Raw genomic sequence first — 10,544 nt, forward strand, 5'->3', positions numbered from 1 at the left:
CGCGTGTAATAAAGAAAAAAAGTTGAGAATAGGGACATGAAAGATGACTTTTGTGAAAGACCTGTAAAGAAGTAAGATTTCTTAGGGTATACTGGTAAAATTACTTTTTGTGTTATGGGACGGAGGTGTAAGGAAGAAAATTCAGATAGATCAATCTCTGCTATTAGGAAGGGAACAATTAGTATCTGACGTGATCATCAGGATAAGGTTGCAATTTGTACAAGAGTGGATTTTGTATTCGGTCGTGAAAAGTTGAGTTGGGCTTCGATGTGGCAATATGGTAGTGGTGGAGTAAGACCTAGTGGTTTGTGGGTTCTTTTAGGAAAATGGTTATCGGTTTATATCAAAAAGCAAGGTTACTTGTGACGAGTGAAAACTTAAGATATTGGGCAGCTATGGTCCTGGTCCTTCAGTAAAAGGTGTGTTCACCGGGTCATCTTGTTTAGCGGAATGGTAAGGAGATCTTGGAATGAAGAGCTAGTTGATTTGAGAGTGTAGTTGATTTCAGAGTTATGTTGCGGTCATACATAGTAGAATAGACATAAGGTTTTAGTGTTGAGCTGGTATGTTTGGTTACGCCGTGGGCTAATGGGAGCAGTGGTTGACTAATAAAAATGACTCTAGTGTTGGACAAGTGCGAGGTTTTAGTACTCAATGACTATCGGGTGCTGTATCTACTCTTGGACAAGGGGTGTGAGCATTGTACCAATTGTGTAAGTTTCAGCTAGTTCCTATTATTACTGGTGTTAGGACTTGGTGGAATTGGTCGAATGAGGGGAGATAATCGCTGGATTAGTAAGAGGTGTTCTGGTTCGACAAGTATGGCAAGAGGGTGATTCTTTGCGGATGAGTAGTGTTTGAAGTGGTAGATCAATGAAGGGGTTTGAATTAATTCAAGTTATGGAGTACATTTCGAAAGTTGAGTTGAGGGAATTTGAGCAAGGTCACCTTTTTGGAGATACATGAGGACATTAGTAGAACTGTGTATGCGATAAGCTGGATTTAGAAAGTAATCAGTATTAGAGTTGAGTGAGGCAAGGGAACTCTAGGGTGTAGAGTGTGTGGCATACTACTATCTCCAGGATTGACTCGACTAGTTTCAAGACATATGATTATGCAGTATACTATTATGTGGGTTCGAGTAATAGTCAGACGGTGGTAGTTAATGTGAACCGATAGAAATTGAGAAATTGTAGAGTCAAGAAAAGGTATAGTTAATCAAGAATCGATAAGACTAAGGTACATCTTTGGGATTACTTAGGTCAGTATAGATTATGGTGTTATTATCCTGCATATTTCAGATGAGCTGGATTATTGAGTATGCTAAAAGAAGGAAGTCTACAGAAAGGGACTCAGTGATATGACGAAGTTCCAAGAGGTTTCGTGATAAGTGACTGGTGAGAACCAAATTTCAAGTAAACGACATGTTAAGGCTTATAGGAAGTGGTTTGTGTGGTACCCAGTTGGATAATTTAATGGCACTCTTCAATGGATAAGCTAGTGTGGTTTAATAGAAAAGAATTCTGGGAATCTCTATAATTTAAAGGCTAGAGTTATATTTTCGAGATGATATGGTCTTCATGGTAGTGTATTATGTTGTGAGTATAAGTAATTGGATAGCTTGGGTGAGCACTTTTGGACATTAAGGACTTGGAAGTAGTTGCGTAAGGATTAGAGCGGAGGTTGTAAGATTTGATACTTTCGAAATTGTTATGGGCATATCAACGTGTCACAAATGAGATTTGATGGTTAAAGGTGTATTAAATGAGGCCACAGGTTTTGCATTCAAACATTCAAAATTGGGAGCAAGTTAAGGGGGAGCACGAGGAGAAATTGATATTTTTAGAGTTCCTGATATTCAGTCAGATTCGCGTATCGGGTGAAGGTTGAGGAAACATGAAGGTTGCAATCTTAAGGTATAGTTTTTCATTACTAAGTTGACCACTTGGATAGAACTCAGCTTTTGGAGTTGAGGGGTGACACCCATGATGGATTGTGCATAAGGAAAAGATTAGAATTGGTCACCACTGATGTGTGATAGAGCCGTGATTGGGTTTGGAAGGTTTAGACTCAGTTAGGGTAGCTATTGGTGATATTCAGAGGTTGTGCATCCATTGTGGGTCAGAATTGTTCGATTAGATCCTGGTGGACTATGTGTATATTTCCAGGAGGACTTATGGGTTTCCTAGTAAATCACCTCCAAGGATCAGATGGCTTTCAGTTCTGGATTGAGGTATGACAGGTTTACCGAATTTATTAGGGTTTGCGAGTAGACTTGATGATATTTTACCGAGGGAAACTATTCAGACAGTTATAATGGTTTACGTCGGTGCTTGGTAATGATTTGAGGAGGTACTATGGTTGTGAGAAGTCTTTAGAGTAGTCAGATTGTTCTTTACAGATTTGGACTCAGCAAGGTAATTAGTGGGCATGCTTCCAGTATGATGATTTGAAGATTTAAGAAGTTTTGGGCGATGGGTCCTGGGTAAAGTAGTTTCAACACCGGGTTACGAAATTAACAAACTTGGAACTAGCAAAATTGTCTTTGAGCAAGATTTGTTTTGATGGAATGGCGTAAAGTTCTTAGATGGAGCATGGATTCTTTTTTGGAAATAGTAAGTCATGGTTTCAGGCTTGTGGCATGTGTTTATGTGTTTCTAAGAAATCGTGGTGTAAAGAACGGCTTTAGAAGGTGAGAAAGAAAGGTAAGCGAAATTGAAATATCTTCTCGGGTCAGAATGGGCTATGATTTGGCCATGTTTCAAAGGTTGTGTAGTTTGGGGAATGTTCATGAGACCCATCGATCGCGTTCAAATGTTTGTTTTATTGAATCAGAGCATTCAAGTTGTGGTAGTTCTTATATTCGTGTTATATCCCGCATCTTCAAAGCATGAGCGTGACACGTGCTTCCTTAAAAAAAATTGAATTGACAATCATGTTGTTGCTACATAATTTAAACTCACGTTGATAGTGTTGTATCCCGTATTTTGAACGTCGGATTATTTGTAAGTTGAGGTGGGGCCCACACATCAAGATTTTTTTTTGGAACATCTGAAAAGTCATATGAATCACATATGTGAAGTTAAACACAACTCACGAAGGACCCTTGGGGCCAAATCAGTAGAAGCCCTCGAAACGAATATTTTTAAGAAAATGTTTTCGGGTGACCTGACTTCGAGGGGCAAAAATGGTATTATAGGTTTGGAATTTGGAAAAATATCAAGAAATATAAGTTGTAGATAATTGAATTAGGTTTCCAACCATAGGTCATGGGATCTAAGGTGACGTCTGGACAAGGAGATATGAACGTTTTAAGTCCGAAAGGTCAGTGGGCTAGGCCCAACTCGGGCCCAACCGGGTTAGGCCCATGACCCATGTTATATAAGTGATATTTTAGCACTTCCCTACTCATTTTCAGACCTGGAACAACCAGAAAATTCTGGAGATAGAGAGAAAAAAAGCCTTGGTGAAGAAAAATCAATTTTGACCAAAATCCGAGCCCCGAACCCCGAAGCCCATGAAGGGAAAAGTGTTGTACGCTGCGTTGTCTTCAATTTGAGTTAAAAATCAACCAAGGAGGAGGGTGATAACGTGGTGGCTGAATTATTAAGGTATGGATAAGGCTCGTTTTCATTGCTAACAAGTTTATTTAAAGTTTTAACGGATTAGAACGGGAAAAATAGCGATATAAATTCGTCCGTTGGTATTGTGATTTATGGAATGAGATTTGGAAGAGAATTTTGGATGAAAATAAATGTAGTTAACTTGTAGAATGTGGAGGATGTTTCTATTGATGTTGTTAGTATTAATTTCGACTTCAAGTATTTTACGGAAATAAAAAAATTATGAAATAGTTATATCGCGAATTGGTTGGTTGGAAAATTTGGAAAATAATAAATGTGTGGCTATTATATGGAATATTTTGGAGTCAGAAATATTATGAATAATTGTTGGTGTTGTTGTTGATATCAGGCCGAGTTAAATTCTCGGGGCGTTGTATTCTACAGGAGGAGTCTTGCCAAATTTCGATAGACAAGTGCTAATTTAAGATTGAACACCAAAATCCTTATAGTTAACATTTGGTAAAAATGACCATTCAGAGATTCTAGGCGAAAACGAATTGAATCTGGATGAGGCGTAAGGCGCAACCAAGGTATGTAAGGCTTATCTCTTCTTTCTTTGCATGTCCCGTTGTAATAGGCTTGATTACAAGTCTCGGACTCGCTCTACTTAGAAATCCGAGTCCGAATTTGTACCTTTTCATTCAATATAATTGAATTAGATTTTCTATACTCTATTGGAAAAATAACTTAAACACCCAAAACTTTCATAAAAGGAACCGAACTACCTAAGACCTTTTCAGGTGGCTCCATAGAGCCTAATGTTCGTAAATTTACGTATGCCACCTCGGCTTGACCCGAGGTGGGCCCGCAATCCCCGAGACCTATTTGCATAGTTCTATTTGTCTTATTTCCCTACGAAAATTTATGGAAACCTTTGGCTATCGTTGCGAGTTTGTTATAAGTATCTAGTAACTCTGATATAAGCATTTGAATGCAAGTATTTTGATACAAACATTTTGATATACGTATTCTGGATATGGATATTATGTTATAGTAATCGATTTGACGATTCGAAATAAATACTCGGTACAAGTAATTTGATATGAATATTTTGAGAGATAGGTACTCCGACATAAAGCGTTCATGCGAATACTGCGATGTGATATGCGGTTCGAAATAAAAAATCTGCTATGAGTAATCTAATGTAAATATTTGGCCAAAGTATTTTTACTATAAGTACTATGATGTCGATTTTGATATAAGTACTTTCTTTCTATATGCGTATTTTGATACAAGTATCTTGGCATAAAAATTTTGATATAAGCATTCATTTTAAATAATTTATTATGAATGCTCGATAGTATGATGTGTTCGGTCCGGTAGTGGTATATGTCCGTCCCACGGCTACCGTGTATATGAGTATGATATGCGATCTCAGTCTAAGATCGTGGTATATATCCGTCTCGGAAGTCCGTAAGGTGTTCGAGTATTGTGGTATATGTCCGTCTCGATTCGTGAAACGGTTACGGGTAACCGTGGTACATGTCCGTCCCGACGGTATATGGATTACGATGTGGTTTGCGGTTCGTTAATATGTCCGCTCCGGTACCGCGTCTATGTTATGATGTGTTAAGCTTCCCGCGCGTGGTAATTATCCCCCGGCACCGTGTATGTATTATGATCTGTCCGGTTTCCCGGTGTGGTATATGTCCCCGAGTACCGTGTGTATGTTATAATGTGTTGTGTTATGGTGACCATATTTCTGTGCCCTATGCATGCCTTTGATTTGCACTATTTATGATCTGAAAGTAAGCGTTTTGATATTCGGATAAGGCACGTATTTTACTTCGTACTTTCTCGACTCGACGATTCGTATATCAATCTTCCGCACCTCGATCATGATAAGGCTCGTCCGATATACTTCCGTACATCCGATTCCGATTATGATTTGTTAGTTGCATTCCCGCACATCCGGATTGGCTTATGATTCCGTTACGATATTTCCCGGCTTTACATACTCGCACATATTCCGTACCGACCCCCCCGTTCTTCGGCCGTTTGTTTCATCGCGTGTACACCCGAGTAGCAGGATTTTGCCGTAAGATGATTCGGGGCGGGATTGGCGAGCTCAGCTTTTCCGGAGCATTGACGAGTCCGTGCTCGTATGCTACGATTTCGGGTTTATGTTAGAGACTGCATACGAGCGTCGTGGGTATTGGATCGGCTGTTCGTACGTCTCCCATCACCGATATGCTATGTCGTCCGTGTTATGTAATGAAATTTTGTATAATTATAGATTTGTTCGATTTAAAGGCTACGAGAAAAGAGATTGTCGAAAATTTTGCTATGTGTTTTATCTTATTTGATTTAAAAAGAAAAAAAAAAGTTTGGCGTGATTTTGTAGGCGGTAAGAGTCTGAGGGTTCGCTCGGCCCTAAGTAAGGGTCGGGTGCCCATCACACCCTAATAAGGTTAGGGTGTGACAATTCGAGAATTAGTCGTGAAAGAAATTTTGAGGATGGAAAATATGGGAATTGGGTCTTTTAGCTAAGTTAAAAATACTTTTGACTGATAAGGTGAGCAAGCGGTGATTGTGCATACTTCTTGTCGTAGGGGCTTCCGTGTGGTTATAATAAGGATTCCTCAGTTACCATCGGCTTTTGTACTCTCTGCTTTCGTACTCTCTTTCTTCTTTCGAGGACGAACAATTGTTTAATTGGCATCTGATGTAACGGTAGCGTTATTGCACTTTTGACCAATTTACCCCTGTTAACCTTTCCTCGAGACCTATTAGTATTATTTTAACCTGCAGAGATGGGCGACATGATTCCCGAGATAATCGAGTGAGTTGTATGATGACTTATGAGATTTAGAACCTTAAAGTGAAAAATCGTTGATTGATAGTTGACTTTTGGGTAAGCGGACCTTTTTCAGAAATATGTCGATTCTGTGAGGTTTTGAGGGTTGATTATGACTTGGTGAGATATTTCAGTTCGGTTCCCGATGCACTCGGGATCGTTTTGGGCTATTGATTGGAGAGTTGGGTTTTGGCCGCTAGGGGTTGACCCGGTCAAAATGACCTCTGATGGGAATTCCGAGACCACAAGCGAGTCTGTAGCATATTTTTATGTATGTGTGCCTATCCGTTTTGTATCTGGGAGGTCTCGGGTGATTATCAGGATTTGGGGAGAACTTGATGAAAAATAAGATATTACTGGTTCTGATGTCTCGCCCCAGCGAGACTAGGTGCCCTCCAAAGAAACTCGCCTCGGCGAGGCTTGGTCTGCCGATATAGAAGTTATGGATTCTATAGGAATCTGCCCCGTGATGGATGGTACTCAGCTGAGGAGAATGCGCGGCAGCGGGACTTCTTCGCTGAAGCAAAAGATGATGTTCTAGATTCATTATATGCCTACGTTAAACCCTTCATTTTCCATTCCCAAAATTATTTCTCCAAAGTGTCTCAAGGGCGATTTGAGGTGTTTCTGACTGGATTCTTCTCGGGGAAAGTCTCTTCCACCTTGTTATCCATCATTTACCTTTCCTAAGCTTAAATCTAAGGTGGAAATCTAGAAAGCTAGTTGAAAAAGATGAGTCTCAACCTTAATTTTGTTATTTGAATTTTTAGGCTTCAAATGTGAGATTAATTGATGGATTTGTCTAATCTAATCATTGAATTTTTCATTAATTAGTAGCAATAATCTTGAATATCCATTTTGGATGAATGATTTGACTATGGAAAAACTAGGGTTTATGCCTAATTTGGGGCTTTCGCTTTGAATGATGAAATTGATCAATAATTGAGGCAATTTAGAAATTGGAGGGTAGAATTGAACTTCTAGAACATTGGGTTACCAATTTCACTCTTGAAATAACCGTTTTAGTCTTGTGGGTCCGATTTCCCTCTTTCCTTAGTTGAATTTCGATTCGAACGAATGTATAGCAATATGGGTACCATTAATCCCTGTTTCTAACTTAGATTTCGATAATGACTATACTATGAGCATTTGCAGGCTCTTCGAAAGGGCAAGACTCACATTTCATTGTTTGTGGAACCATCTCGGCATTGAGGTAGGTTACGGCTTACCTTAATTAGACTTTGATTAGTGAAACGTATGTATGCGTAGAATTGACGGAAGAAAGTATGATTAGGTCTTCGTACATGATGTTGGGATGGATATACTCTGGATATGACTTTGGGATGGATATACTCTTAGGTGTGCATGACATCTGATTATTTAGGCTTGTCGCCGTTATTTTGCGCACTGTGACATGTGGTGTACTTGTTGATGTGATTAGGTGATGTGAGGTGATAGATTCACTATGATGATTGAAACTCTGTGTTGTTTCCATTTCCATGGTTGTTGTGATTTATGCAAGTCTTGTTATGACTTATGGTGCTTTGTGATCTCCATAGCACATTCATTAGCTTTTGATTCATTGATATCTCATTCTTGCATTTATACATTCACGCATGATTGAAATTGTTATATCTCGCATTTTGTACGTCGGAATATTTTAAGTTAGTTGCGACAAGTTAAAGACAAGGCTATTTTTCCGACTTTGTTTTAGGACATAAGTTGCCTATGATTTATTGGCATGGATTATTAAGGAAAATTTGGGGCCAAAAGTTAAATATGGAAAGTTGGCTATTTCATGAAAATGAAGGCATGTGGCCGGCCACATGTGATGTGGCCATGGCCACATGGAAGCGTAGTACATGTTATTTGAAAGATGACAAATTCATCATTCTTCATCCTTTGTGACTTAGGAAAATTCTAGAGATTTGGAGAAAAGAAAAAGAAAAAAAAGGAGAAAGACATGGAGCATATATATATATATATATATATATATATATATATATATATATATATATATATATATATATATATATATATATATATATATATATATATATATATATATATATATATATATATATATATATATATATATATATATATATATATATATATATATATATATATATATATATATATATATATATATATATATATATATATATATATATATATATATATATATATATATATATATATATATATATATATATATATATATATATATATATATATATATATATATATATATATATATAGCATATATATATATATATGATATATATATATATATATATATATATATATATATATATATATATATATATATATATATATATATATATATATATATATATATATATATATATATATATATATATATATATATATATATATATATATATATATATATATATATATATATATATATATATATATATATGGATGACCAAGCAAAGCAAGCCTTCATCATTTTCCACTTGAGAAAGTTCAAGAAATTTTGAGAGAGAACAAGAGCGAGAGGTTCGCCACCATGGCTGAACTTGGTGCTCCAAGAAAAGGTCAAGGAAAAATTATTTTCTTCAAGCTTTCCCACTAATTGAGAGGTCCTCTACACCATGGAGTAATTGTTGAAGCAAGAAAAACATTCCTTCTTACAAAGACAAGCTAGCGAGTGAAGAACAAGAGTGAGAGGTAAGGTTCAATCTCATTTTTCATGTGTTGTGGATGATTTGTACATGTTGTGAAATGTAGAAATGAAAGAAGTTCATGATAACATGGTGTTGTGTGTGTGGCCGTGTGTAATGTGTTGAGGCCGTGTGTGTGTGAGGTTGTGTAGAAGTGAAGAATTAATTGTATTTAGCATGTTTGTGTGTTTTTGTAATGTGTAGAAAATGAATGAAACTCATGGAATGATGTATGTTGAGGAGTGGCCGTGACTAGGGGTTGTTTGGTATGCAAGAAATGAATTAATGCGATCTAGTATTTTGGTCGTCGTCGTTATGGATTCCATGACGTAAAATGAAGGTTAATGATCCAAGTTGGAGTTAAAAACCGTGTGCGCTGATTTGAAGGTTAATGTGATCTTAATGTAGTTTCTTGAATTTATGGAAATAATGTTGTCAATGTGTGAGTTGTTAGTGTAGTTGATGAATTTGGAAGAAAGAATTGTGTTGGCCATGTTCTTGTTGAATTGGAACATTTCGGGTAAGGTTGTGTTTTGGATTGGCTTGTTTGATCATTGAGCGGATTGCTTGAAATGTTTTTGAATCTTAATTGAATGATCTTGGATTGGCATTTGATCTTGTGAGCGTTGATAGTAACTTGGAAGTACGTAGTTAAAGAGAATGAAATGGAATGTCGTCGAATTATATGAAAGGAGTTATTGATGTTAGAATGCGTTTGGAATTGATTATCGATGTTGTTATTATGTTTGTTGGTATTGTTGGTAATGATTTGGCCGAGTTAAATTCTCGGGGATGTCAAATTTACAGGGGAAATGCTGCCCAAATTTTTGTAGAAAAAGCAATGGTTTGGAATTGGATTCTTTAGCGCTTATGACTAATGTTCGATGCTTAATGACATTGTTGTAGATCTTGAAGCCGAGACTTAAGTTTGGACTAGCATAGGAAGAAAATGAGGTATGTAAAGCTCACCTTTCTTTTGGCATGTCTTAGTGTAAGTAAGCTATGACACGAGTTTCAAGGTAATTCTATTCTCGCGATCCGAGCATGCTTATGATTCTTATTTGTTTCTTGATGTTCATATCCTTAATGTAATCGAATTATGATCTTTACGTTTTGTATGACTAAATGTCGAAAATTGCATGAAAGTTCTGTTTTCAAAAGAGTTCTATTCTTAAATGATTCCGAAACTACGAACGTCCGTAACTTTCACGGAAAGGCTCGGATCGCTTCGATATGCTCGTAGGAAGTTCCATAATGACTAATGTCCGTAACGTTCCAAAGCGCGTACTCGGATTGATTTGACATATGACTATGATCTTTATGATACTCTGTTATGCTTATGATATATGATATGTTTCCGAGTAATGTCCGAAAGCTTTTTTGATATAACTATTGTCTGTATTTTCGAATGACGATTCATTATGATTACTCCAT

Source organism: Lycium ferocissimum, chromosome 1, assembly GCF_029784015.1.
Source record: "Lycium ferocissimum isolate CSIRO_LF1 chromosome 1, AGI_CSIRO_Lferr_CH_V1, whole genome shotgun sequence".
In the NCBI taxonomy this organism is placed as follows: Eukaryota; Viridiplantae; Streptophyta; class Magnoliopsida; order Solanales; family Solanaceae; genus Lycium; species Lycium ferocissimum.